The 25,980-nt window shown below is 46.6% G+C and overlaps 1 long non-coding RNA gene across 1 annotated transcript in view; it reads left to right on the forward strand.

Annotated features, from left to right (window-relative positions):
* Positions 1-2,972: 2,972 nt before the first annotated feature.
* LOC137445682 (uncharacterized) overlaps positions 2,973-25,980 on the forward strand; it is a 30,455-nt gene continuing 7,447 nt past the window's right edge. The window contains exons 1-3 of the long non-coding RNA XR_010988456.1: positions 2,973-3,047; positions 6,238-6,344; positions 11,990-12,099. This is a non-coding gene — a long non-coding RNA (uncharacterized lncRNA). The remainder of the gene's footprint in view (positions 3,048-6,237; positions 6,345-11,989; positions 12,100-25,980) is intronic.

Raw genomic sequence — 25,980 nt, forward strand, 5'->3', positions numbered from 1 at the left:
TGTTGTTGTTGGTTTGGTGGATTTGTTTGTTCAGTTAGTTGGGTTGCTTTGTTTTGGTTGGTTTGGTTTTGGGTTGTTTGGTTAGTTTGGTTTTGTTTTTAACTATTATGAACTTTTAATTTTACTCTCTACCTCCAACACTGGCAATATTCTGCTGTGAAACAGCTGTTGTGGAAAATGTTCTTCTCCCTTGGTCAAAAGAAACTTGGAGAGAAATTCCCAAGAAGTTGTAGGGCTTCTCTTGTGCTTCCTGGGCCAGTACTGAAGGAATTTGAAGCATGCAAGTTTAACTGGCTGGCTCCTGTGAAGTGTGATTACTGTTATCTGAGAGCTCTTTGTAAATTCATGAATACCATGCAATCTAGATTAAAAGGAAATCAGCATGTGTGTAGGATATGCTGGGTGTTTTTTTCCAGGAGTTTACAGACTGGGAGGAGTGTGTATACACCAGGAAAGGTGAGATCTACCCTCCACTGTTAAGATCCTTAATTTTCAGTCTACTTGAACACAACATACATGTTGATGAGCAGGCCTTGGAAATTCTTGAAGTTTGTAGGTGATAAGTTCTTGTCACAGGTACTCAGTGAATCAGCTGGGAAAGATACTCTCTTAGAGGTGCTGTTTGTGAATAGAAAAGGAGTTGTGGGCTGATGTGATGGTAGGTGGCTGCTTTGGCCAAAGTGATCATGAAGTGGTTGAGCATAACAAGAAGAAGTGTTGCTACCCTGGCCTTTAGGAGGGTAAACGTTAAGTTGCTCAGGGAGCTATGTAGCAGAGCATCCTGGGAGTCCACAAATGCTGATCAGTCCTTGAGAACCACCTGTTAGAAGGCAGGAGCTGGCAATCCCATTGTGTTGAATCAAGGAAGCTTGGCTTGATGGGCACAAGGCCCCCTTGGCTGAACAGGGAAGTCCTCGTGGAACTGAAGAGGAAGAAGGAACTGTATAATCTCTGGAAGTAAGGTCAAGCTTTCCAGGAAGAGTACATAGCTGTGGTTCCTTTATGCAGGAAGAAGACAAAAAGCCAAAGCTCAGTTAAAGCTGAAACTGGCCAGAGCTGTTTCAAACAACAAGTAGGACTTTTGAAAGTATGTTAATAGCAAGGAAAGGTCTAAAGAAAACATTGGCTGAGGAAATTGGGTTAGTGTAGTTTGGAGAAAAGGGGCTGAGGGGTGATCTCATTGCTCTCTGCAGCTTCCCAAGGTCAGGACATGGAGAGGGAGGTGCTGACCTCTTCTCCTTAGGACTCAGTGACTGAGTGTGTGGGAATAGTTCAAAGCTGCATTCATCAGGGGACATTCAGACTGAACATTAGGAAGCATTTCTTTACTAAGAGGGTGGTCAAACACTGGAATGGGCTTCCTGGAGAAGTGGTCGATGCCCCAAGCCTGGCAGTGTTTAAGAGGCATTTGGATAATGCCCTTAACAACATGCTTCAAATTTTGATCAGCCTTCAACAGGTTAGTTGGTTGGACTGGATTGCAGATCCCTTGCAACTGAAATAGTCTAGTTTGTTCTAGCATGCTAGAAATTTCTGTCATGCTCTGGAAGCCCAGAGATTCTGGAAGCAGTTATTGCATGAAACAGGCCATGAATAAATCCACACACTAAAAGCTTGGAAGGCATGTGTCTATCCCACTCCCTCAGGATCTTCAGATCACAGGTTTTGACTGATTCCTGTTTCTTTTCTCATCCTCCTTCCTCCTGTTTTCCTCTATTAATGAGCTCTCCCACCTGCCTCACTCCCCAGAACACTCCAGCACTTCACCATCTGTCATTACTGCTGTGCATCCTTACTGGTATTAGAGAAGATATTGACCTTGAGCTGGAGTGTGTGATCTGTGAGGAAGAGCTTACAAATCCACTGATATTAGAAGTAATTCACTTCCTACACACATTGAAACAGCAATAAATGTGGAGGCTGCTGGGTCTAAATACTCAGTCTTTTAAGGACAGTTCTCAAAAGAGATGTGATCAATAAGTCACAGAATCACAGAATGGTAGGGGTTGGAAGTCACCTCTGGAAATCATCTAGCCCAATCCCCCTGCTAGAGCATCTTCACCCACAACATGTTGCCCACGGTCACAATGTCCTGGTGGGTTTGGGATCTCTCCAGAGAAGGAGACTCTGCAACCTCTCTGGGCAGCCTGGTCCAGGTCTCAGTCACCCTCACAGCAAAGCTTTTTCTCATATTTGGATGGAACCTCCTGGGTTCAAGTTTGTGTACTCTGTCCCTTTTCCTGTTGCTGGGCACCACTGAAAAGAGTCAGTCTAGCCCCAGTCTCTTGACACCCACCCCTTAGATATTGATAAGATCCCATCTCAGGCTGCTTTTCTCCTTGACAGTCACCCTCAGATATTTATAGACATTAATAAGATCCTCTCTCAGCCTTCTCCAGAGTAAACAGTCTTTCTTCATAGGAGAGATGGTTATGAGTCCTGCAGTCATCCTTGTAGCTCTCCACTGGACCCTCTCTGGTAGATTCCTGTATCTCTTGGATTGGGGGAGCCCAAAACTGGATACAGTATTCCAGGTGTGGTCTCACCAGGGCAGAGCAGAGGGGGAGGAGGACCTTGACCTGCTGGCTACACTTTTACTGATGCACCCCAGGATACCATCAGCCTTCTTGGCCACAAGGGCACATTGCTGTCCACTAGGATTCCAAGGTCTTTTGTTTTGGAGCTGCTTTCCAGCAGGATGGCCCCTAATCTGTACTGGTGCCTGATGTTATTTCTCCCCAGGTGCATGATCTTCATGTCAGAACTTATTCTCAGAGTCCATGCTCTACAATGGAAAAAGGCAGGAGACAAGGGAGCTCTGCTTCCTTGGCATTTAAGGAAAATTAGAGGTGGGCGACCACTGAAGAAGTGTGTTTTCTATGGGATGAAAGAAAGTCAGTGGTCCTACCACGGCATGACCAAATGCATGATGATTCTGATTGATTGATTAATGACATTTTGTGTTGTGTTTTCAGTTTGCTGACTTGCTTCCGTTGTACTACCAATGTTTGGCAGCAGCCGTGATCGTTTATGACATCACGAGATTGGTAAGACCTTCTGCATGCCTTTAGCCCCTGTTAACTCCTCTGCTTGGGCCAGAGCTGAAATTAGAACCCACAACCACAGAAGTATTTGTGTGGGGGCTGGATGCTTCAGAAGTTTGTGTAGATGTGGATGGAGGTGCCCTATTTCAGTGTTGTTTAAACTTTATCTAGATGAAAGGTTGGACACTCTGTTTTGTCAAGGTTTGTTTGGCTTTCCTCTGGCTAAGTAGAATTATCACAACATCCTTCAGCATCCCCTTCCACCACCACCACCTATATCCTCTGCATGGAATTGAGTTATTACTACAAAAACCAGCAGGCCACTTTATCAGACATTCACCTGTTGGTGTATTACTGGTGTCAACATTCATTATTTCATCTTGAATTTCCATTGCAGGACTTGGGCCTTTGAAACCAGTAATTATATCATCATAGAATGGTTTGGGTTAAAAGGGACCTCCAAAGGTCATCTAGTCACACCCCTATGCAGTAAGCAGGGGCATTCTCCACTAGATCATGTGTGCTCAGAGCCCTGTTGAGCCTCACCTTGAACATCTCCAGGGATGGGGCCTCTACTACCTCCCTGGGCAACCTGTTGCTGTGTTCCACCAACCTCATAGAAAAGCACCTGTTCCTAACATCCAATCTAAATCTGCTTTTCCCTACTTTCAAACCATTGGCCCTCGTACTGACACTCCAGGCCTTTGTAAACAGTCCCTCTGCAGCCTTCTTGTAGGCCTTCAGGTACTGGCAGGCTGCTATTAGGTGTCCCTGGAGCCTTCTCTTCTCCAGGCTGAACAACTCCAGCTCCCCCAGCCTGTCTTCATAGCAGAGGTGTTCCAGCCTCCTGATCATTTTCATGGCCCTTCTCTGGACCCTCTCTATCAGATCCATGTCCTTTCTGTGTTGAGGGCTCCAGAGATGGATGAAATAATAAGTCCCTGAGCTTTGTCTCAACATTATTAATTTGGAATGGAAACTCATATTTTCAGATCCTAACCTGCTCAAGCTCATTTCTCAGGCAGAGGAGGCTGGAAGGTTGTAGCTGCTTTTTGAGAGAAAACTCCTGCTGATAAAGCTGAGATAGAGGAGGCGATAATGGTTGGATGGTCCTGACAGTTCATTGGCATTTTATTCCTTTCCTGCCAATTGAATTTTATTCCTTTCCTGCCAATTATTTACTACTAGGCTGAGAGGGTTGGGCTGGTTCTTCAGTGTGTTAGTGTAATGATCTGTGGCTGATGATGGTGGCCGCTGCTGCACACCAGTGCTCTTTGCTACTTTGCCAAGGGAAGATGAGTGACTCGTGCTGGATTGATACTTATGTTGAATGTAAATATAGAATCAGAACTGATTTGGTTGAAAAAGACCTTTAAGATCACAAAGTCCAACCATTTTCTAACTCTACAAAATCTGCTGCTAAACTGTGACCCTCAGCACCACAACTCTGCATTTTTTAAATACCTCCAGCAATGAGAATTCAAACACCTCCCTGGGGAGCTTGTTGCAGTGTTTGAGAACCCTTTCAGTGAACAAGTTTCTTCTAATACCCAACCTGAACTTCCCCTGGTGTAACTTGAGGCCATTTCCTCTCATTCTATCACTTGTTACTAGGGAGATGAGACCAACCCCCACCTCACTCCAACCTCCTTCCAGGTAGTTGTAGAGGGCTATAAATATCTTATAGTTGATCTTGCAATGCATTACAAGGATACAATTCTGTTTTGCCAGCCTTTTTCCAAGCTTAGGTGGAACAGCTCTCAGAATAGAGAAGGGGAAATAGGAAGATCAGTGTGTGTTTCACTTTCTGATGCTTAATATTCAGCACTGATCATTAATGCAGAATGGATGTTGTTTGTTTTTAACCAAATGACTGATAGTCTTCTCCATTCCATGACGCTGATACAAGCACTGCTGATAGAGACACAGCTCTTAGGTGCATTTCCAAAGGTGAAATGAGTATATATATATATATATCTGGAAGCTCACTTTGAGTTTCAGTAAAAATTTCAACCATGTGTTATAATTAGAATCTCTAGGAGCAAAGTGATTTTGATGCTGTTAGTTCATTAGTAGAAAGAAATAGAAAATTTACTATTAAAAGGTAGGTTGCATCAGCCTGGAGGAGAGAAGGCTCTAGGGAGGTCTTTCAGTACTTAAAGGGGACAATAAGAAAGCTGGATGCTCCCCCTGTGCTCCACTCTGATGAGATTCCACCTGCAGTGCTGCATCCAGCTCTGGAGTCCTCAGCACAGAAGAGACATGGACCTGCTAGAGTGGGGCCAGAGGAGAACACAACAGTGATCTGAGAGCTGGAACCCTTCTGCTGTGAGGACAGGCTGAGAGAGTTGGACTTGTCCAGCCTGGAGAAGGCTTCAGGGAGACCTTCTTGTGGCCTTAAGGGAGGCCTACAGGAAAGATAGGGACAGATATTTTAGCAGGGCATGCTGTGACAGGTCAAGGGGTGATGATTCCAAACTAAAAGAGGGAGATTTAGACTAGAGAGAAAGAAGCAGTTTATTGCAATGAAGGTGGTATGACACTGGCCCAGGTTGTCCAGAGAAGTGGTAGATACCCCATCCCTAGAAACATTTCAGGTCAGGTTGTTTGGGGCTCTGAGGAAGATGGCCCTGCTGACTGCAGGGATTTGGACTGTATGACATTTAAGGGTTCCTTCCAACCCAAAGTGTTCTATGATTCTATGATCAAAAAGTGTTTGAATTCTGTACTTGGAGGAAAAAAGCCAAGTGAATTGCCACCTGTCTCTTTGGTTTCATGAGTAAACTGAGGTTTACTAACTCATAGATAGGGAAACACTGTAGGGAGGAGGTCCCTGAAAGCTCTTCTGGATGATACCCAAAATATGACAGTGGTTGAGATGATAATCCAGTGGGCATGAGCTGCAGTTAGACAGATGAAGAGCTGTGGTAGTTTCTTTATCACTGAAAATGTAGGAAAAACATTCAGTGCTGCTTCCAGGGGGTAAAAGGGAGAAGCATCCAAGGCCAAGACTTAATTTGAGGACCTAAAGTTTGAAAAGCAGTTTACATAGATACAGCTACCTTCTTCTGGTCTTGTGAGCTACAAAATCATTATTAACTTTTCCTCTAACTTAAAAAAAATAAACAAAACAAGCAAATGCCACAATGAAGATTAGGCTGACTGCTTATTATCTGTTCTTTCTCTGACCTAGAGTTCATTTCATGGTTTGAAGACACAGGTGGAAAGACTGAAAGAACGTGTCCCTGAAGACATTATAATTGTTATTGCTGGAAACAAATGTGATCTCTCTGATGCCAGGTAACGTGTCCATCGGGGGTGGTGCTTTGGTTGCACTACATAGGTAGTTTCCTACCTACCTTCAGGCAACCTATATTATTATTATTATTATTATTATTATTATTATTATTATTATTATTATTATATTATTCTGTGTTGTTATAATACATTATTTTACAGAACCACAGAACATTTGGACCTCAACATTTGGCCCTTGCCAGAGCAGGATCACCTAAAGCAGGTCACACAGGAATGCATCCAGGCGGGTTTTGAATGTCTCCAGAGAAGGAGACTCCACAACCTCTCTGGGCAGCCTGCTCCAGTGTTTTGTAACCCTCACAGTGAAACAGGTTTTCCTTACATTCATGTGGAACCTCCTATGCTCCAGCTAGTACCCATTTCCCCTTGTCCTATCTCTGAGAAGAGCCTGACTGTGTCCTCCTGACACTTACCCCTCACATATTTATAAACATGAATAAGGTCACTTCTCAGTCTCCTCTTCTCCAGGCTACAGAGCCCCAGCTCCCTCAGCCTTTCCTCATAAGGAGATGTTTTACTCCCTTCATCATTCTTATGGCTCTGTGCTGGACTCTCTCAAGCAGATCCCTGAGGTCCTTCTTGAACTGAGGGGCCCAGAACTGGACACAATATCCAGATATGGCCTCACCAGGGCAGAGTAGAAGGGGAGGAAAACCTCTCTTGACCTACTAATCACACCCATTCTAATACAGCCCAGGATACCATTGTACGTTTTGGCCACAAGGGCACATTGCTGGCTCATGGTCATCCTTCTATCAACCAGGACCTCCATATCCTTCTCCTCTGGGCTTGTCTTCAGCAGGTGAGTCCCTAAGCACCAGGTCCACAAGTCCTCAAGTTAACCTACCTCTGATGGCACAACAGGCCTTTATCCAGTCAAGGCATATACAAGAACTGGACCTGTGTGGTTTTTTAAGGTTTTGGGTTTTTTGTTCCACCACCACTACCAGCCATGGGCCATCACAAAGCTGTGAGTCATGGCTTTGTGTACAACCTGAATAAGCCCTGAAGCTAGAAGGCTCTTGGTTTCTGTTGGGCTAAGAAACAGGCACACAGATCACACAATCACAGAGTCACAGAATGGTTGGGGTTGTAAGCCACCTCTGTAGATCATCCAGTCCAACCTCAGTGCTAAAGCAGGGTCACCCACAGCGGGTTGCTCAGAATTGCAATGTCTGTGTGGGTTTGGAATCTCACCGGAGAATCTCTCCACAAATTCTCTGGGATGCTGGTTGCAGTTCTCTGTCACCCTCAAAATGAAGAAGTTTTTCCTCATGAAGAAGCTTTTCCCTCGTGGTATAGTATAATTGTGTATCTCCTACATGATCTGATATGCTTGCCAGAGTGGTGAAACTCAGTCCTGTAAGGCAAAACTAAAGGTTTCCAAATAGGAAGTAGGAGAAAAGAGGAAAGGACAAAAATAAAAATCACCCAAAACCCAGCTAGCAGAAATCTGGAGCTTTCAGTTGCCCTGAGAGTCACTTTTAATTTATTGTTTAAGTGCTCCCAGCAATACAATTGCCTGGTTAAATCAAGAATAATAACTGTGGAGAGGGTGACAAAAGGCACCAATTGCAATAAATCCATAACCAGCCCTCCCTGTGCTTTTGGTGGCATTTACCATGGCACTAACATTTTCCATGCTGTGCCACCAGAGGTAGGTTAACTTGAGGACTTGAGAAACCTGCACCCTAGAAACAGTATGAGAAGGGTTCTCAAACATTGGAATGATCTGCCCAGGGCAGTGGTGGAGTCACCGTCCTTGGGGGCATTCAAGCACCATGTGGACCAGGTGCTTAGGGACATAGTTTAGTGTCGACTCTTCAGTGCTGGTTGGAGGGTTGGACTGGATGATCTTCAAGGTCTTTTCCAGCCAGACAGATTCTGTAATACTGGAATTTCTCACAAAACAACTGTGATCTTTCCACCACATTATTCTTAAGCAGTAACAATGATGATCATCAGCTTCTTGCTCCTATTCAGCCAGTACAGCAATTCTATGCACAAAATGTTCTGGTGTTTGCATGGTCCTCACTGTCCTCCATGAGCTTAAGTCTCTTCTTCTTGTTTTCACAGAATCACAGAACTGCCAGGGTTGGAAGGGACCTCAAAGATCAGCCAGTTCCACCCCCCTGCTGTGGGCAGGGACACCTCACACTAGAGCAGGTTGTTCAGAGCCACATCCAGCCCCAGGGATGGGGCTTCTACCACTTCCCTGTTCCATGTCTCACCACCCTCATGGTGAAGAACTTCTTCCTAACATCCAATCTGAATCTACCCATTTCTAGTTTTGCTCCATTCCCCCTAGTCCTGTCACTACCTGACATCCTAAAAAGTTCCTCACCAGCTTTCTTGTAGGCCCCCTTAAAATACTGGAAGGCCACAATAAGGTCTCCTCAAAGCCTTTTCTTCTCCAGACTGAATAGCTCCAACTCTCCCAGCCTGTCCTCATAGGGGAGGTGCTCCAGCCCTCTGATCATCCTCATTGCCCTTCCTTGTACACGTTCCAGCACCTCCAGATCTTTCTTTTAATAGGGGCTCCAGAACTGGATGCAGTACTCCTGGTTGGTTCTCCCAGGAGTGGTGTAGACAGGGAGAATCACCTCCCTCGACCTGCTGGCCACACTTCTCTTGATGCAGCCCAGGATGTGATTTGATTTCTGGGCTACAGGTGCACACTGGTGGCTCATGTTGAGCTTCTCATCCACCAGCACCCCCAGGTCCTTTTCTTCAGGGCTGCTCTCAGGCCAGCTTATATCATAATATCATAGTATCATTCAGGGTTGGAAGGGACCACAAGGATCATCTAGTTCCAACCCCCCTGCCATGGGCAGGGACACCCCACACTAGATCAGGCTGGACAGAGCCTCATCCAGCCTGCTCTTAAACACCCCCAGGGACAGGGCCTCAACGACCTCCCTGGACAGCCCATTCCAGGGTTTCACCACTCTCACGGTGAAGAACCTCCTCCTCACATCTAGCCTGAATCTCCCCACCTCCAGCTTCATTCCATTCCCCCTAGTCCTATCACTACCTGAGATCCTGAGAAGTCCCTCCCCAGCCTTTCTGTAGGCCCCCTTCAGATACTGGAAGGCCACAATTAGGTCACCTTGGAGCCTTCTCTTCTGCAGACTGAACAGCCCCAACTCCTTCAGTCTGTCCTCACAGGAGAGGTGCTCCAGCCCTCTGATCATCCTTGTGGCCCTTCTCTGGACATGTTCCAGCACCTCCACATCCCTCTTGTAATAGGGGCTCCAGAACTGGACACAGTACTCCAGGTGGGGTCTCACCAGGGCTGAGTAGAGGAGGAGGATCACTTTCCTTGACCTGCTGGCCACACTTCTCCTGATGCAGCCCAGGATCTGATTGGCTTTGTGGGCTTGGTGCTTGGCATTGCTCCGACCCAGATGCAGGACCTTGCACTTGGTTTTAAGGACTTGTTTTTCCTGTCTTCATTATTACCAATGGCTTTGATAGTATTTTTTTCATGCTGTTACTCTTTCTGCATCCCTCAGCTGCTTTTTCTTTCTGAAGTCATCTCATGGATGGCCAGCTAAAGAGCAGACTCTCTCTTACGTGACATGCTTTCACAGTTGTCCCAGGAATGTGATTGTTTATGCAATGCATGCTGCTGTTTGCATTCTCTGCCTGCTTCATGTCTTCACATTGACTTCAGTAAAAATGGTTTTAGGTGAAACATGTCACCAGTTTATCAGACTATTTTCCAGTGAGCAAAAAACACACATACCCTTGGGCAGGGAGAATTTCAAACTGAGATGATGGGAGCACACAGGATCAAGCTGCTGTTTCTGTGCTTTTTTGGCATCTCTCTTTAGTTTAGTGGAAGTTCTGGCAGATGTTTTGCTGGATATCAGAGAGACAGCAGCTTTACAAACCAGTATGGATAGATGCTAAAGAGGACAGGCTGAGCCGGTTCTTGTTTGATTCTGCCACCTCTGTGGCTCTAGGAGATAACATGAGGAGGAATGAATGGAAGAAATAAGAGCTGATTTTCTTCCTTTGGGACATGAGTGGCACTATTTCTCATCATCATTTTCCACATTATGCTCCTCATTTAGCATCTCAGATTTGGTTTTCAGCTGCCAAGATGGATTTGGGATGCTCAGGGACTGTGCTGCTTTTCTCAGTGTTGTCAATCAGCAGTTACTGGAACTCTGTTGAAGTCAAGTTCTTCTCCACTTTGAAGGGATTTCTACAGGTAGACAGGCAATTTTGTTGAGAGTAAATCCTCCTTTGTTCCAATACCGCCAGCTCTAGGACTGGAGAGTGTTTGGCATACTTGTAAGTTGCAGTAATAGACTTTTCCTTCTGATACGTGTCCTGTCCTTCTGACAGGTCATTAAGAAGTAGTTTCAAAGAGAGGAGTCGAGACTTCAATGTTAAAATCACAGAATCACACAGGGATGTGTGTTGGAAAGGACTTTTGGAGATCATCCAGTCCAACCTGCTGCTTTTCCTCTTAGATCTATGATGCTCTTATCCTTTTCTTCCACCACAATCAAACCTTACCTAGCTTGAACACTTGGTGTGAGCAGTGCTGGTTGCTGCTTGGATCAGCAGAGTTGAGTGCCTATTCTGTTGTGTTTTAACAATGTTCTTTTTGGGGTCAAGTTGAAAAACAAAACAAATGGGTTATAATTGAAATGATCTCCCTTTTCACAAGCCGTGGATCCAGCAGCAAGTCCAAGAAGTCTGCAGATTTCTCATTGCTGAAATTTTGACATTTTCAGTCTCATCACCTAAATGCCATAAAAAGAATGCTAGGACTACAGTGCAAGTGTAGAGTCCTGCACCTGGGGAGGAATAAGCCCCTGCACCACTACAGGTTAAGGGTTGACCTGTTGGAAAGCAGCTCTACAGAATAGGATCTGGGAGTGCTGGTGGGCAATAAGTTCACCATGAGCCAGCAATGTACTCTTGTGGACAAGATGGCAAGTGGTCACCTGGGGTACATTAAGAAGACTGGGGCCAGCAGGTGAGGCCACTTTTGCAGTATTTGGTCCAGTTCTGGGCTTCTCAGTTCAAGAGCAACAGGGAACTACTGGAGAGAGTCCAGTGGAGGCTACAAAGATGCTGAGGGGACTGGAGCATCTCTGTGAGGAGGAAAGACCAAGAGACCTGGGGCTGTTTAGCCTGGAGAAGAGCAGCCTGAGAGGGGATCTTCTCAATGCTGATCAATAGCTAAGGGGTGGGGGACAAGAGGATGGGGCCAGACTCTTTTCAGTGGTGCCCATCAACTGGACAAGAGGCAAGGGACACAAACTGGAACACAGGAAGTTCCTTCTAAACATAATCTTTGCTTTGAGGGTGACTGAGACCTGGAACAGGCTGCCCAGAGAGGCTGTGGAGTCTCCTTCTCTGGAGATGTTTCAAACCTGTCTAGACATGATCCTGGGCAACCTGCTGTTGGTCACCCTGCTTTAGCACGGTGGTTGGACAAGATGATCTCCAACCCCAACCCTTCTGTGTGATTCTGTGAAGAGCATACCAATGTTTTCCTGAGTAGGCTGTTGGAGACTTCTTTGTAAGTTATTTTTCCAAAATGAAATTATTTTCTTTAAATTTGTTGTCTTTGATTTCTAAACTTGTAATTATTTTCTTTGCAGGGAGGTTCCTCTGGAGGTGGCCAAAGACTATGCAGAATCCATAGGTGCAATTTATCTTGAAGTCAGTGCAAAGACTGGTCATAACGTTGCTGAACTTTTTAAAGCAATCAGTAAGTAAATGCTCCCTTTATTTATTTACTGGTGATTCTTTGGAGGCATTCTGCAAATAGCTATTTTGGGTCTAAAAACTTCTTTCCCAAGGACATCTACTGGGCAGTCTACTGGGCGAGTAGCATGGCTGTTATCTCTTGCAGATGTAAACTAAGAATGACTCTGAATCCACTAGAGAAATGCATAGTAAATAGTAGGTATGGGGTAAGCCTGTTCCTTCTAAATATGTGTATACATTCTGACCTGGGTCACAACTTCTGTTTTGGGCCAAGCCCACTTTAGAGGTGATCCTGTTGATCTTATCATCTTGTTGATAACAACTTAGATGTTGAGAAATGCATCTGGAGGTCTGTGAAAAAGCAGAAGAGTAGGCTAAGGGGAAAGCTCGTCACTCTCTACAGCTACCTGTTGGAATAAGAAGGGGGCAGGTTCTCCTTGGTGGCAAGAAACAGGGCTAGAGGGAATGGTTTCAAGCTGCACCAGGGGAGATTCAGGCTGAATATTAGGAAATATTTCTTCACTGAAAGGGTTCTCAAACATTGGAATGGTCTGCCCAGGGCAGTGGTGGAGTCACTGTTCCTGGAGGATTTCAAGCAGTGTGTGGACCTGGCGCTTAGGGGCATGGTTAGTGTTAAGCGTTCAGTGCTGGGTTAAGGGTTGGACTGGATGATCTCCAAGGTGTCTTCCAACCAGATAGAGTCTGTGATTCTGTGCTTATCAGTGAAAGATGTAGCTCTTGTTTGAACAGTGTTTGGCTCTTTGCTCTGCATTCTTCGCTCTTCACTGCCAGGGTGCACTGCTGACTCATGCTCAGTTTGCTGCCCTCAGGTCTTTTTGGCACAGCTGCTTCCCAGGCACCCAGTCTGCCTCATAGCCAAGGGCTCCTCCTCCCCACAAGCAGGGCTTGGTATTTGTCCTTTCTGAACCACATAAGGATTCTGTTGTCCCATTCCTTCCTCCAGCCTAAGGCTGTCAAACAGCAGACTTGCCCTCAAGGGTTTTGAATGCTCCTCTGAGTTGGGTATCATTTGAGGGTTGCAGTTCATGACTATTTTTGCCTCCTTCAGGATAGTGATAAAAAATACTAAGCAAGGTTCTGCATTTGTAACTGGCCTATGGTAGATACATACTGATCACCACTGGCCTTTGAATCTGATCATCCAGCCCATTTTTCACACAGCTAGCAGTCTGCCTATCTAGGCAGTATCATCCCAACTTGCCCTTTTGGAAGACATATCTAACAGTCACCATTCTTTAGTCATAGGGGACCTCTCACATTCTCCACCACCTTTCAGAAATGACAGGGATGATAAAAAATGGCCTTGCAGTGACATTGGCTTCCTCCCTGTGCATCCTCAGGGTTGTATGGGTTGAGCTTTCTTAAGAGCTCCATGATGTGGTCCTCTTTCACTAATGATGGTTCCTCCTCTCCATGAATTTGTTTCCCTAAGGCCTTGTCTTTTCATTTTTCCCCTTCTTTTTCCTCTTCCCTTTCTCTATTCCTTTCCCTTTCCACTTCCCTTTCCATTTCTTTTTCCCCTTCCCTTCCCTCTTCCCCCTTCCCTTCCCTTCCCTTCCCTTCCCTTCCCTTCCCTTCCCTTCCCTTCCCTTCCCTTCCCTTCCCTTCCCTTCCCTTCCCTTCCCTTCCCTTCCCTTCCCTTCCCTTCCCTTCCCTTCCCTTCCCTTCCCTTCCCTTCCCCTCCCCTTCTACCTCTTCCTTCCTTCTCTTCATGGACTACACTTGAACTGGTTACTGAGAAAAGTTATTCACAGAGTATGTTACCTTTCTTTTACCTCCTTTAACCAAGGAGGAGAGTGTGAGATGGCTTTGTGGAGGAGTCAGTTCTCTCTAATGATGGTTTCCTTGACTGTCTCTGTTGGATTCTTGTGAATGTTCTGGGGGAGGACCTCCTCCTCACCTCGTAATTAGTTAATTAGTTTCTGTCTCTGCCAGGCAGTGCTACAGCTGGCAGTGTGCACTGCCCCGATAATGGGTATGATGGACAAGGAAAATCAGCTAAATTGAGTTTAGGCTGAACTAGATACTCAGGCAAGTGCACTTAATTCCACAGGCAATTAGTTCTATATATAGAAATATTCGGTCTCCCTGGATGTTGTCTTGACCTTATGAAGTGCTCAGCGGAGAGAAAGCAGCGAGTTGGTAGTTGGTATGCATAGAAATATGGTGAAAGCCAAATGAAAATGCTTCATCAGCAAGAGGATTCATTAGTGTAATTGTGAGGGTGTGAATAACTTTCTGAGTGTGGAGTTCTGCACCTGGGGAGGAATAAGGCCCTGCACCAGGGCAGGTGAGGGGTTGACCTGCTGGGAAGTAGCTCTACAGAGTAGGACCTGGGAGTGCTGGTGGACAAGTTCACCATGAGCCAGGAATGTGCCCTCAAGGCCAAGAAGGCAAATGGTGCCTTGTAGTGCATGAAGAATAGTATTGCCAGCAGGCTGAGGGAGGATCTCCTCCTCTCCTACTCTGCCCTAGTAAGGACACATCTAGAGTACTGAGTGCAGTTCTGGGCTCCCCAGTTTAAGAAAGACAGGGAACTGCTGGAGACAGTCCGTGGGAGGCTACAAAGAGGCTGAGGGTACTGGAGCATCCCAGTGAGGAGGAAATGCTGTGAGACCCGAGGCTGTTTAGCCTGGAGAAGAGCAGCCTGAGAGGGAATCTTCTCAATGCTGATCAGCATCTAAAGGGTGAGCATCAAGAAGATTCAGAGATTCACATTGCATTGAGTTGGAAGGGACCCTCAAAGGTCATCTTGTCCAACTTCCCTGCAGTGAGCAGTGACACCTCCAAGTAGATCAGGCTGCCCAGGGCCACCTGGGCAGGATTGTGCCAGACTCTTTTCAGTGATGCCCAGCAACAGGACAAGAGGTAACAGGCACAAATTGTGAAAACAGGAAGTTCCATCTAAACAGGAGGAAAAACTTCTTTGCTGTGAGGCCAAAAGAAACCTGTACCAGGCTGCTTAGAGAGGTTGTAGAGTCTCCTTCTCTGGAGAGATTCCAAACCTACCTGGACATTGTAATCCTGTGCAACCTGCTCAGGGTGACCCTGCTTTAGCAAGGGGGCTGGACTAGATGATATCCAGAAGGTCCCTCCCAACCCCTATCATGCTGGGATTCTCTGCTATATTTTATATCACTTCATCTTTGTGCAATTACATAGTCTGCCTGTGCCCAAGTCCCATGGCAGCATTTCTGCCTTTCCAGCCTACAGAGTCCCTCTGTGGCCACATCTCCTACCCTGGTGACCAGTTTTATTTGTGGGGTACCCCAGAAGTCATTCTACAACTTAAGCTTGGCTATCACACTGCCTGAGAGTTCATGCCCTTCTCTTTGTGCTGCTCTAGAAGTGCAGCAACTTCTGTGTGCCTTGGATATTGTGGGTGGACTATTGCCTCTTTTCCAGGCTGGATTTTGAAAGGTATTCCAACATGGGTGAAGAATTTCCCCATTAAAAACCTTCTTGAAATCAATATCTGAAATAGAGCAAACTACATTTTAACAGAGCTAAAAACTTTACCTCCTGCATGCTTGTGCCCTTCATTTCCCAGGAGCATTTGAGCATAATATTTTTTTTCTTTCTAAGGTATCTAACAACTGTCTCTTTCTCAGGGAAAATGTTGTGAAGGGAATGAAACAGTATAATGGGAAAAAAATTACTCAACATAATGATACAAAGAAGGCAGAAAATAAAAGGGGAACTGGGATGTTTTGCTGACAACCAGATAGATCTGGGGAAAATGACAGAGATTCTAGACAGATCTCTTCATTTCTGAGGTTGTTACATCACACTGTTTCTTCAAGAATGTTTTCTTTTTCAGGTAAGTTTCTCTGAGGACCTGGGCATCTTCAGAACATAATCTCAGCATAAATCTGTTCTCCTTAATTCTTCTCCAGAAAAGAAAAGATGTGAAAGATGAAAATCCATCAAAGTTTCAGATTTTTTGAAGATAGGGCAACTCCCTTCTTCTGAGACACCTGGAATACCATGTCCAGCTTTTGGGCCCCCAAGACTAAGGGCATGAAACTGTTAGAGCAGGTCCAAAGGATGCCATGAAGATGATTAGAGGGCTGTATCACCTCTCCTATGAAGACTGGCTAAGAGAGCTGGGGCTGTTGAGCCTGGAGAAGAGAAGGCTCCAGGGAGACCTTAGAGCAGCCTTTCAGTGTTTTAAGAGGGTTACAGGACAGCTGGAGAGGGACTTTGTAAATAGGCATGGAGTGAGAGGGTGAGGGGTAATGGCTTCCAATTGGAAGAAGCTCCATTCAGAGTAGACATTAGGGAGAAATTCTTCCCCAGGAGGGTGATGAGGCACTGAAGGAGGTTGCCCAGAGAAACTGTGGAGCCTCCAAGCCTGGAAGTGTTCAAAGCCACGTTAGATGGGGCCTTGAGCAACCTGGTCTAATAGGAGGTGTCCCTGTCCATGGCAGAGTGGTTGGAACTAGATGATCTTTAAGGTCTCCTCCAGCCCAAGCCATTCTGTGAATAAGGCTGAGGTTAAGACTGAGGTTAAGACTGAGCACAACAGTCAGGACAGACTGTCTTCTCCACACTAGAGACATTTAACTGCTCTTTGGAATGGGCTGTAGCTCCTGGCTGGCTGTGGGACCCCTGGGATTTCAGATGGAAAGCCACCACACTTAACCTGGTTACAGTATCACAGTATCACAGTATAACAGACCCCATGACTAGACCATGGCACCAAGTGCCACATCCAATCTCCTCTTGAACGCCTCCAGGGATGGTGACTCCACCACCTCCCTGGGCAGCACATTCCAATGATGAATGACTCGCTCAGTGAAGAACTTCCTCCTCACCCCGAGTCTAAACCTCCCCTGGCGCAGCTTGAGACTGTGTCCTCTTGTTCTGGTGCTGGTTGCCTGGCAGAAGAGACCAACCCCTTCCCATCCACAACCACCCCTCAGGTAGTTAGAATAGAATAGAATAAACCAGGTTGGAAGAGACCTTCAAGATCATCACGTCCAACCTATCACCCAACACCACCTAATCAACTAACCCATGTAACCAAGCACCCTGTCAAGTCTCCTCCTGAACACCTCCAGTGATGGCGACTCCACCACCTCCCCGGGCAGCCCATTCCAATGGGCAATCACTCTCTCCGTGTAAAACTTCCTCCTGACCTCCAGCCTGAACTTCCCCTGGCACAGCCTGAGACTGTGTCCCCTTGTTCTGGTGCTGGTTGCCTGGGAGAAGAGACCAACCTCTGCCTGTTTACAACCCCCTTTCAGGTAGTTGTAGAGAGTGATAAGGTCACCCCTGAGTCTCCTCCTCTCCAGGCTAACCAGCCCCAGCTCCCTCAGTCTCTCCTCATAGGACTTGTGTTCCAAGCCCCTCACTAACTTCATTGCCCTTCTCTGGACTCGTTCCAGCAAGTCAACATCCTTCCTAAACTGAGGGGCCCAGAACTGGACACAGGACTCGAGGTGTGGCCTAACCAGTGCAGTGTACAGGGGCAGAATGACCTCCCTGCTCCTGCTGGCCACACTGTTCTTAATGCAGGCCAGGATGCCATTGGCCCTCTTGGCTGCCTGGGCACACTGCAGGCTCATGTTCATCCTACCATCAACCAGCACCCCCAGGTCCCTCTCTGCCTGGCTGCTCTCCAGCCACTCTGACCCCAGCCTGTAGCACTGCATGGGGTTGTTGTGGCCAATGTGCAGAACCCGGCACTTGGATGTGTTCAATCTCATGCCATTGGACTCTGCCCATCTGTCCAGCCTGTCGAGGTCCCTCTGCAAAGCCTCTCTACCCTCTAGCAGATCAACTCCTGTCCCCAGCTTGGTGTCATCAGCAAATTTACTGATGTTAGACTCAATGCCCTCATCCGGATCATCAATAAAGATGTTAAAGAGCATGGGGCCCAGCACTGATCCCTGGGGGACTCCACTACTCACTGGCCGCCAGCTGGATGTGGCACCATTCACCACCACTCTCTGGGCTCGGCCCTCCAGCCAGTTCCTAACCCAGCTCAGAGTGCTGCTGTCCAAGCCATGGGCTGACAGCTTGGCCAGGAGTTTGCTATGGGGGACGGTGTCAAAGGCCTTGCTGAGGTCCAGGTAAACTACATCCACAGGCCTCCCCACATCCACCAGGCGGGTCACCTGATCATAGAAGGAGATCAGGTTGGTCAGGCAGGACCTGCCCTTCCTAAATCCATGTTGGCTGAGCCTGATCCCTTGGCCATCCTCTAAGTGCTGTGTTAATGCACTCAGGATGACCTGTTCCATGATCTTGCCTGGCACTGAGGTCAGGCTGACAGGCCTGTAATTCCCTGGCTCATCCAACCGGCCCTTCTTATGGATGGGCACCACGTTGGCCAGCTTCCAGTCCTCTGGGACCTCGCCAGTGAGCCAGGACTGCTGAAAAATGATGGAGAGCGGCTTGGCCAGCTCCTCTGACAGCTCTCTCAGCCCCCTAGGATGGATCCCATCTGGTCCCATGGACTTGTGGGGATCCAGGCGGCTGAGCAGATCACCAACTACCCCATTTTGGAACAGTGGAAAACTATGCTGCTCCCTGGCTCCTTCTGCCAGCTCTGGAGGCCAGCTGTCTGGAAGACATTCTGTCCTGCTAGTAAAAATTGAGGCAAAGAAGGTGTTAAGTATCTCTGCCTTTTCCTCATCCCTTATCACAACGTTCCCCTCCGTGTCCACCAAGGAGTGGAGGTTGTCTCTGCCCTTCCTCTTGCTATTAATGTATTTATAGAAGGACTTTTTGTTGTCCTTCACAGCAGAGGCCAGTCTAAGCTCCAAATGCGCTTTTGCCTCCCTAATTTTCTTCCTGCAAGACCTAGCAACATCCTTAAATTTTTCACGGGTTGCCTCCCCTCTCTTCCAAAGGTGATACACCCTCTTTTTTTCCCTTAGTTCCATTACAAGTTCTTTAACCATCCAGGCTGGCCGTCTGCCCCGGCGGCTCATCTTCCGGCACATTGGCACAGCCTGTCCCTGAGCCTTCAACAGTTCTTCCTTGAAGTAGGACCAGCTCTCCTGGACCCCTTTGTTTTTAAGGGCTTTATCCCAAGGAACCCTCTGAATTAGTTCCTTGAGTAGCCTGAAGTCCGCCCTCCGGAAATCCAGAGTGGAGGTCTTCTTGCTGCCCCTCTTAGCTTGACCAAATAATGAGAATTCAATTATCTCGTGGTCACTGGCCCCTAAGCACCCTCCGACCACCACATCACCCACCAACCCTTCCCTATTGGTGAAGAGGAGGTCAAGCATAGCCTTGCCCCTGGTAGGCTCTCGCAGCACCTGGGATAAGAAGCTGTCCTCCATGCATTCTAAGAACCTCCTAGATTGCCTCTTCTCTGCTATGTTAAGATCCCAGCAGATATCAGGCAGGTTGAAGTCACCCATGAGAACAAGGTCAGGCGATCCTGAGACAGCCTTAAGCTGCCTATAGAATGACTCATCAACATCCTCCTCCTGGTTGGGTGGTCTATAACAGGCTCCAACCAGGATGTCAGCCCTGTTGGCCTTCCCTCTAATTCTTACCCACAGGCACTCAACCCGATCGTCCCTAATCTCCGTCTCAATGGCATCTAGTGCCTCCCTGACGTACAGGGCCACCCCTCCACCCCTTCTTCCTTGCCTGTCTCTCCTGAAGAGCCTGTAGCCATCAATTGCAGCACTCCAGTCATGTGAGTCATCCCACCACATCTCTGTGATGGCAACTACATCATAACTTTCCTGATGCAGCAAGGCTTCCAGCTCCTTTTGTTTGTTGTAGAGGGCAATGAGGTCACCCCTGAGCCTCCTCTTCTCCAGGCTAAACAATCCCAGCTCCCTCAGCCTCTCCTCATAGGCCTTGTGTTCAAGGCCTCTCCCCAGCCTTGTTGCCCTTCTCTGGACACGTTCAAGCGGTTCGATGTCCTTCTTAAACTGAGGGGCCCAGAACTGGACACAGTACTCAAGGTGCGGCCTAACCAAAGCAGAGTACAGGGGCACAATGACTTCCCTGCTCCTGCTCCTGTTACACTTAGCAGTGCCTGAGCAAAGGCTTGTTTTGATTGTGAAATATCTCATGGCTGTTACATTTCTCTGTAAACAAGAAAATAATATTTTTAGTAGCTGCATATTCCCCACTTGGGCTACATTTTCTCCAGGGTCTTTCTGGAAAAGATTTTGGTGTAAAAAGGGCTTAAGCTGAGGGTGGTTTTTCATGTGCTACAGCAGTTCTCTTTTGATAGCTGAGTGTCTATAGGATTGAATGGTATCAGTTTTTTATCCCCAGTCTTAGGATCCTAGGCACAGCAGCTCCTTGTCACTGCTCTATACTTCAGCAGCAGCAAGAATGTCAGGAATGCTTTATACAGCAGCAGCAGCACAGTGTAGAATTGTATCTCAGAATGGGTTGGGTCGGGTTGGGAGGGACCTGTAAAGGTCAGCTAGTCCAACCTCTCTGCAGTGAGCAGGAACATTTTCAAGTAGAGCAGGTTGTGACCTGGAATGGTTCCAAGGATGGGGCATCTACCATCTTTCTGGGCAACCTGAGCCAGTGTCTCACCACCCTCAGTGTGAAAAATTTCTTCCTTCTCTCTAGTCTAAATCTTCTTCTTTTAGTTTAAAATCATCACCCCTTATCCTGTCACAACAGGCCATGCTAAAAAAGTCTGCCCCTATCTTTCTTTTAGGTCCTCTTGTTTAGGCTGGATGTTAGAATGAAGTTCTATACAGAGAGAGTGATTGCCCATTGGAATGGGCTGCCCGGGGAGGTGGTGGAGTCGCCATCATTGGAGGTGTTCAGGAGGAGACTTGATGGGGTGCTTGGTGCCATGGGTTAGCTGTTTGGGTGGGTTGGATTGGTTGATGGGTTGGATGCGATGATCTTGAAGGTCTCTTCCAACCTGTTGTGTTCTATCCTGTTCTCTTTAAGCACTGAACGGCCATAAGAAGCCTTCTCTTCTCCAGGCTGAACAACCCCAACTCTCTCAGCCTGGCCTCACAGTAGAGAGGTTCCAGCTTTCCCATCATTTTTGTGGTTTCCTCTGGACCCACTCTAACAGTTCCATGTCATTCTTGTGCTGGGAGCTCCACAGCTGGACCCAGCACTGCAGGTGGGGTCTTAGCAGAGAAGGGCAGAGGGGCAGAATCACCTCCCTCCACCTGCTGCCCGTGCTGCTGGGGATGCAGCCCGGGACACAGTTGGCTTCTGGGCTGTGAGTGCACATTGCCAGCTCATATCCAGCTTTTCACCCATCAGCACCCCCAAGTCCTTTTCTACACAGATACTCTCAGTCCCTTCATCGCCTGGCCTGGTACCATGAGTTGCCCTGACCCATATTAAGGACCCTGGACTTGGCATTCTTGAACCTCATGACATTCCTACAGGCCCACTTCTCAAATTTATCCAAATCCCTCTGGATGATATTCTGCCCCTCAGGTGTGTCTAAAGTTGCATTTGTGCAGGAGGTCACACCATGTTTGTATTGGCCCTTCTGGTTGCTGGCCTTTAGTCCACTGATCACTGTTTGGAAGGCAGCTCACCCATTGAAACTGTCTGTTTTTCCCTGACTGAAGAAGGTGCCCCAAGTATGCTGTCATTCAGGAGCAATCACAACCCAGCAGTGTTCAGACACCTGTTCATCTGGTAGCTCAGATAAGCCTCAGATACCTTCTCCAAATCTGGTTCACGCCCAGCTGTTTGTCCCCAGCCTGTGCATTGCCTGTACCTCATTGTGAAGGTGGCCCAGATACAAAGAGATCACATAAACGCTGTGCTCCCTAAATGACAGACCATACATCCTAGGTTAATACCAGTCTGCATCAGTAGGTTCAAAGGTAAACAGGAGTGGGATGAGTAAGTCACTGAGTAAGCCAAGTGAAACAGGAGATAAACTTGAGCTCAAATGAAAGCTAAATGATGGGCATGAAAGCTAAATGGGCAGCCCTGAAACAGCCTGCCCAAGGAAATGGTGGAGTCATCATCCTTGCAGGGATTTCAAAGCCATGTAGATGTGGTGCTGTGGGACATGGGTTAGTGGTGGACTTGGCAGTGCTGGATTCAGTTGGACCTGATGCTCTTAAAGGTCTTTTCCAACCTAAACCGTTCTGTGAAGTGTTGGAGATCGGTGTGTGACCAAAGATTGAAGCATTTCAGCATCTTCTGTCAAGAGTAAGAGAGAAGTGAGGAATAAGATTGTCAGAGTCACCTTATGGAAGAAATGTAAAGAGTTAGCATGCTTGGTCTCACTGATGATAGCACTGGGAGGCTGATGTTCAAGGATCCAGATAACAATGTTCTTCCTAGATGAGGCTTCCTAATTAGAGCAGAGTGTCTCGGCCTTGGGATCCAACCTTTCATGTAGTAAATGCTTAGTTAGAAATGCATGAAGCTATTGATTTTCTGATGCCTTGCAAGCAGCTCATGGATTGAATATTTAATGTAACCCAAATACACCCAAACACTTGTTTCCTAGAAATACTGGGGGATCTAAAGAAAAAAAAGAAGCCTCTAAAAGGATGGGAAGACATCACCCAGGCTTGTCTGAGAACATATTCTTTATTATTTATACTCCCTGTGTTCTATGATTAGTTGTCCTCTCAAATTTTGATTTAATGAGTTGTTGGAATGTGTCCAAAGAAGGAAACTGAAGCTGGTGAAGGGTCTAGAACACAAGTCTTGTGAGGAGCAGCTGAGGGAGCTGGGGTTGTTTAGCCTGGAGAAAAGGAGGCTGAGGGGAGGCCTTCACACTCTGAACAGCTATTTGAAAGGAGATTAGATTGAGGTGGGAGTCAATTCTCTTTTCCTAGGTAACAAGTGATAGACAAGAGGAAATAGCCTCAAGTTGCACCAGGGGAGGTTTAGGTTGGACATGAGGAAAATGTCATCCGTAGAAGGGTTGTCAAGCCCTGGAACAGGCTGCCCAGGGCAGTGGTGGAGTCACCATCCCCACAAGTGTTCAAAAAATGTGTAAGATGTGGCACTAAGGGACATGTTTTAGTAGTAACTTGACAGTGTTAGGTTAATGGTTGGAAATGATGATCTCAAAGGTCTTTTCCAACCTCAATGATTCTATGATTCTAAAACTTAGTGGCCTTTCAACTACTCTTACACTCCACTTGTGAGGTCTTGGATTTCTCTGCAACCAGAGGAGAGCTCTTCAACACAAGCTAATAAATAAACCAAACCAATCCAAAGTTAATTACAGCAGGACCTCAAATCAAGTTTGGATCTCCTGGTAATTAAAGTCAGTAGGAATTGCTTTGTTTACTTTGATGCATGTAAGATGTAAATCTTTCTTTCTTTCTATTTTCTTTTCCCTGCAGATTTTAATTAGATGAGTAAAGTTTAGTTGTATTGTTCCTTCTCCTGTCACGAACTTCAGTGTCAGGAAGCTATGCTTTTGCTTTGAAAAGATAAAGGGTTTTATTCTGTTGTATGGAGATGTTGTTAGAGGTGCAACTAGTAGTATTTAATTGCAACTTAGCTATGCTTAGTTATGCAATATCCTTTACTGGATGTCTCACCTTCCCTCAAAACTTACACTGTGAAGCAAACAGCAGATCAGCTCTGTCTATTAGGGAGATCCTGCTTCAACACAAGTATGAGGGAGAAGAAATTGCAAAAGAACTGGTGGGCCAAGCTTTAGAACCCATGTGAGAGTTGTGAGGAACTTCTAGAACACCAGTGAAACTGGATTCATAGGCTTTGGAGAGATAAGCAGAATGACTGTCCCAAGTCCTACAGGTGCAGAAAGAGTCTTGTATGTGAGTTCCAGAACTGTTGGGTAAGAAGTGCCTGCTGCCTTCTGCTGTGCTTTGTAGATGGTTGTTTGGATGTGGTACTTAGGGATATGGTTCAGGGGTGAACTTTGTAGAGCAGGGCTGATGGTTGGACTACTTGATTCCAAGGGTCCTTTCTAACCTGAATGATTCTGTGATTAGTGAGGTTTAGGGAGAACAGTGCTTTGCAGGGGCTTACCTAGCAATTTTAGGAGAAGGTTCTGACCATTTTTTACCTGTTCTACCACTACTTAGGCCTTGGGGACCTACAGCAAAGATGAGAGAGACTCTTTCTCAGGGAGTGTATGGTAGGATGAAGTGTTAACAGTTTAAAACTGGAAGAGAGTAAGTCTATATTAGATATTAAGAAGAAAGTCTGTATTAATATCATGGTGAACGAATACCAGGTTGCCCAGAGAAGTGTTCAGAGCCAAGTTGGATGGGGTTTGAGTAACTTGGTCTAGCAGGAGGTGTCTCGGCCCATGGCATAGTTGGAACTAGATGATCTTCAATATCCCTTCCAACCCCAGCCATTGTGAATCTGTAATTCTGTGAGCACAAGTTTATGAGGAGCAGCTGAGGGAACTGAAGTTGTTTATCCTGGAGGCTCAGGGGAGACCTTCTCACCCTCTACAACTACCTGAAAGGGGACTGGAGTGAGGGGTTGTTCTCTTCTTCTGAGGAACAAGCAATAGGATGAGAGGAAATGGCCTGAAGTTGCACCAGGGGAGGTTAAGGTTGAATATTAGGAAAAGTTTCTTCCCTTAAAGGGTTGTCAAGCCCTGAAACAGGCTGCCCAGGGCAGTGTTGGAGTCACCACCCTTGGAGCTATTTTAAGGCTGTGTAGATGTGGTGCTGAAGAACATGGTTTAGTGGTGACCTGGCAGTATTGGGTTTACAGTTGGAGTCAATGATCTTAAAGATCTCTTCCCGCCAAACTATTTTGTATTCTGTGATTTTATCAGGTGAGCCATGAGAAAAGCTCACCTGAGCTGCAGCAGCTGTCAGGCAGCCTTCCAGGCAGCTTTCTACAGGTCAGTGACCACACTTCTTTCATGTTAGAAAAACCCAACCAAACAAACCCAAAAAGCACAACTCAGAGCTAATGTCTGTCACAGCTTGTAACATCACATTCAAAAGGGAACAAAGAAAGCAGATTTCATTAGAGTGGTGATGCATCATCTTGCTTCCAGCTGCAGCACAGCAACCCCCCTCTGCCTTTCTTCAAGTTCTGCTCGCAGAGCTGTCGCCCAGCCCCTCCTCTCTCTCCTGCTTCCCTGCTCCACTTTTCGTTTCTCTCCCTTCCCATTTTGTTCACTTCTTGTCCCACCCTCTCAATTCCAAATCTCTGCCTCTGGCACTGTCAGAACTGCAGCTCCCAGAGTGCTGATTAAGCTCTTTACTTTCACAAGTCTCACATTCAATAGCAGGAGTTGGAACTCTACCAGGCTTTGGAGAAGACTCTGACCTTCATCCTAGATTGCCTCATTCCAATTAAAAAATGGGAGAAAGGAGGAGATGGGATTGATTTAGTTCTTCTCACCTGCTAACCTGGGTGGTTCACTTGGGAACTATGCCAATTTCTGTGACCCTACATTTCAGCAGCCTCTTGTGACACATTATTTTACACACCCTGGTGTGTTTACTGGACTGAGATCATGGAGAACACCGAGACTTCTTCAGGAAAGTGTAGAACTGCATTTTGTTGCACAAAATCCAGGAAATACAATCTAAACATTAGTGAAAAGAACCCAAAATATATAATCAGATATTTAACTGAATAATCTAAGTTCCTCATTCCACCATCTCAGCTGCAGAGTTGTCAGAGAAATACATGTGCAGCTGGTTTTCTCTGTGTGATTGACTGTTTCATCTGGAATCCTAAGATTAGAAGGTCCTGGGGAGACCTTCCTTGGCCTTCCAGTATTTAAAGGAGAGCTGGGGGGAGGCTTTTTAGCAGGGCCTGTTGTGGCAGGACAAGGGGTGATGGTTTTAAACTAAAAGAGGGAGACTTAGACTAGAGAGAAGGAAGAAGTTTTTCTTCCAGTGAAGGCATTGAAACACTGACCCAGGTTGCCCCCCTATCCCTGGCAACATTCCAGGTCAGGCTGTCTGGG

Source organism: Melanerpes formicivorus, unplaced genomic scaffold (genome assembly GCF_026170545.1).
Source record: "Melanerpes formicivorus ecotype bairdi unplaced genomic scaffold, bMelFor1.0.p_v2 SCAF_15, whole genome shotgun sequence".
NCBI classification, from domain to species: Eukaryota; Metazoa; Chordata; class Aves; order Piciformes; family Picidae; genus Melanerpes; species Melanerpes formicivorus.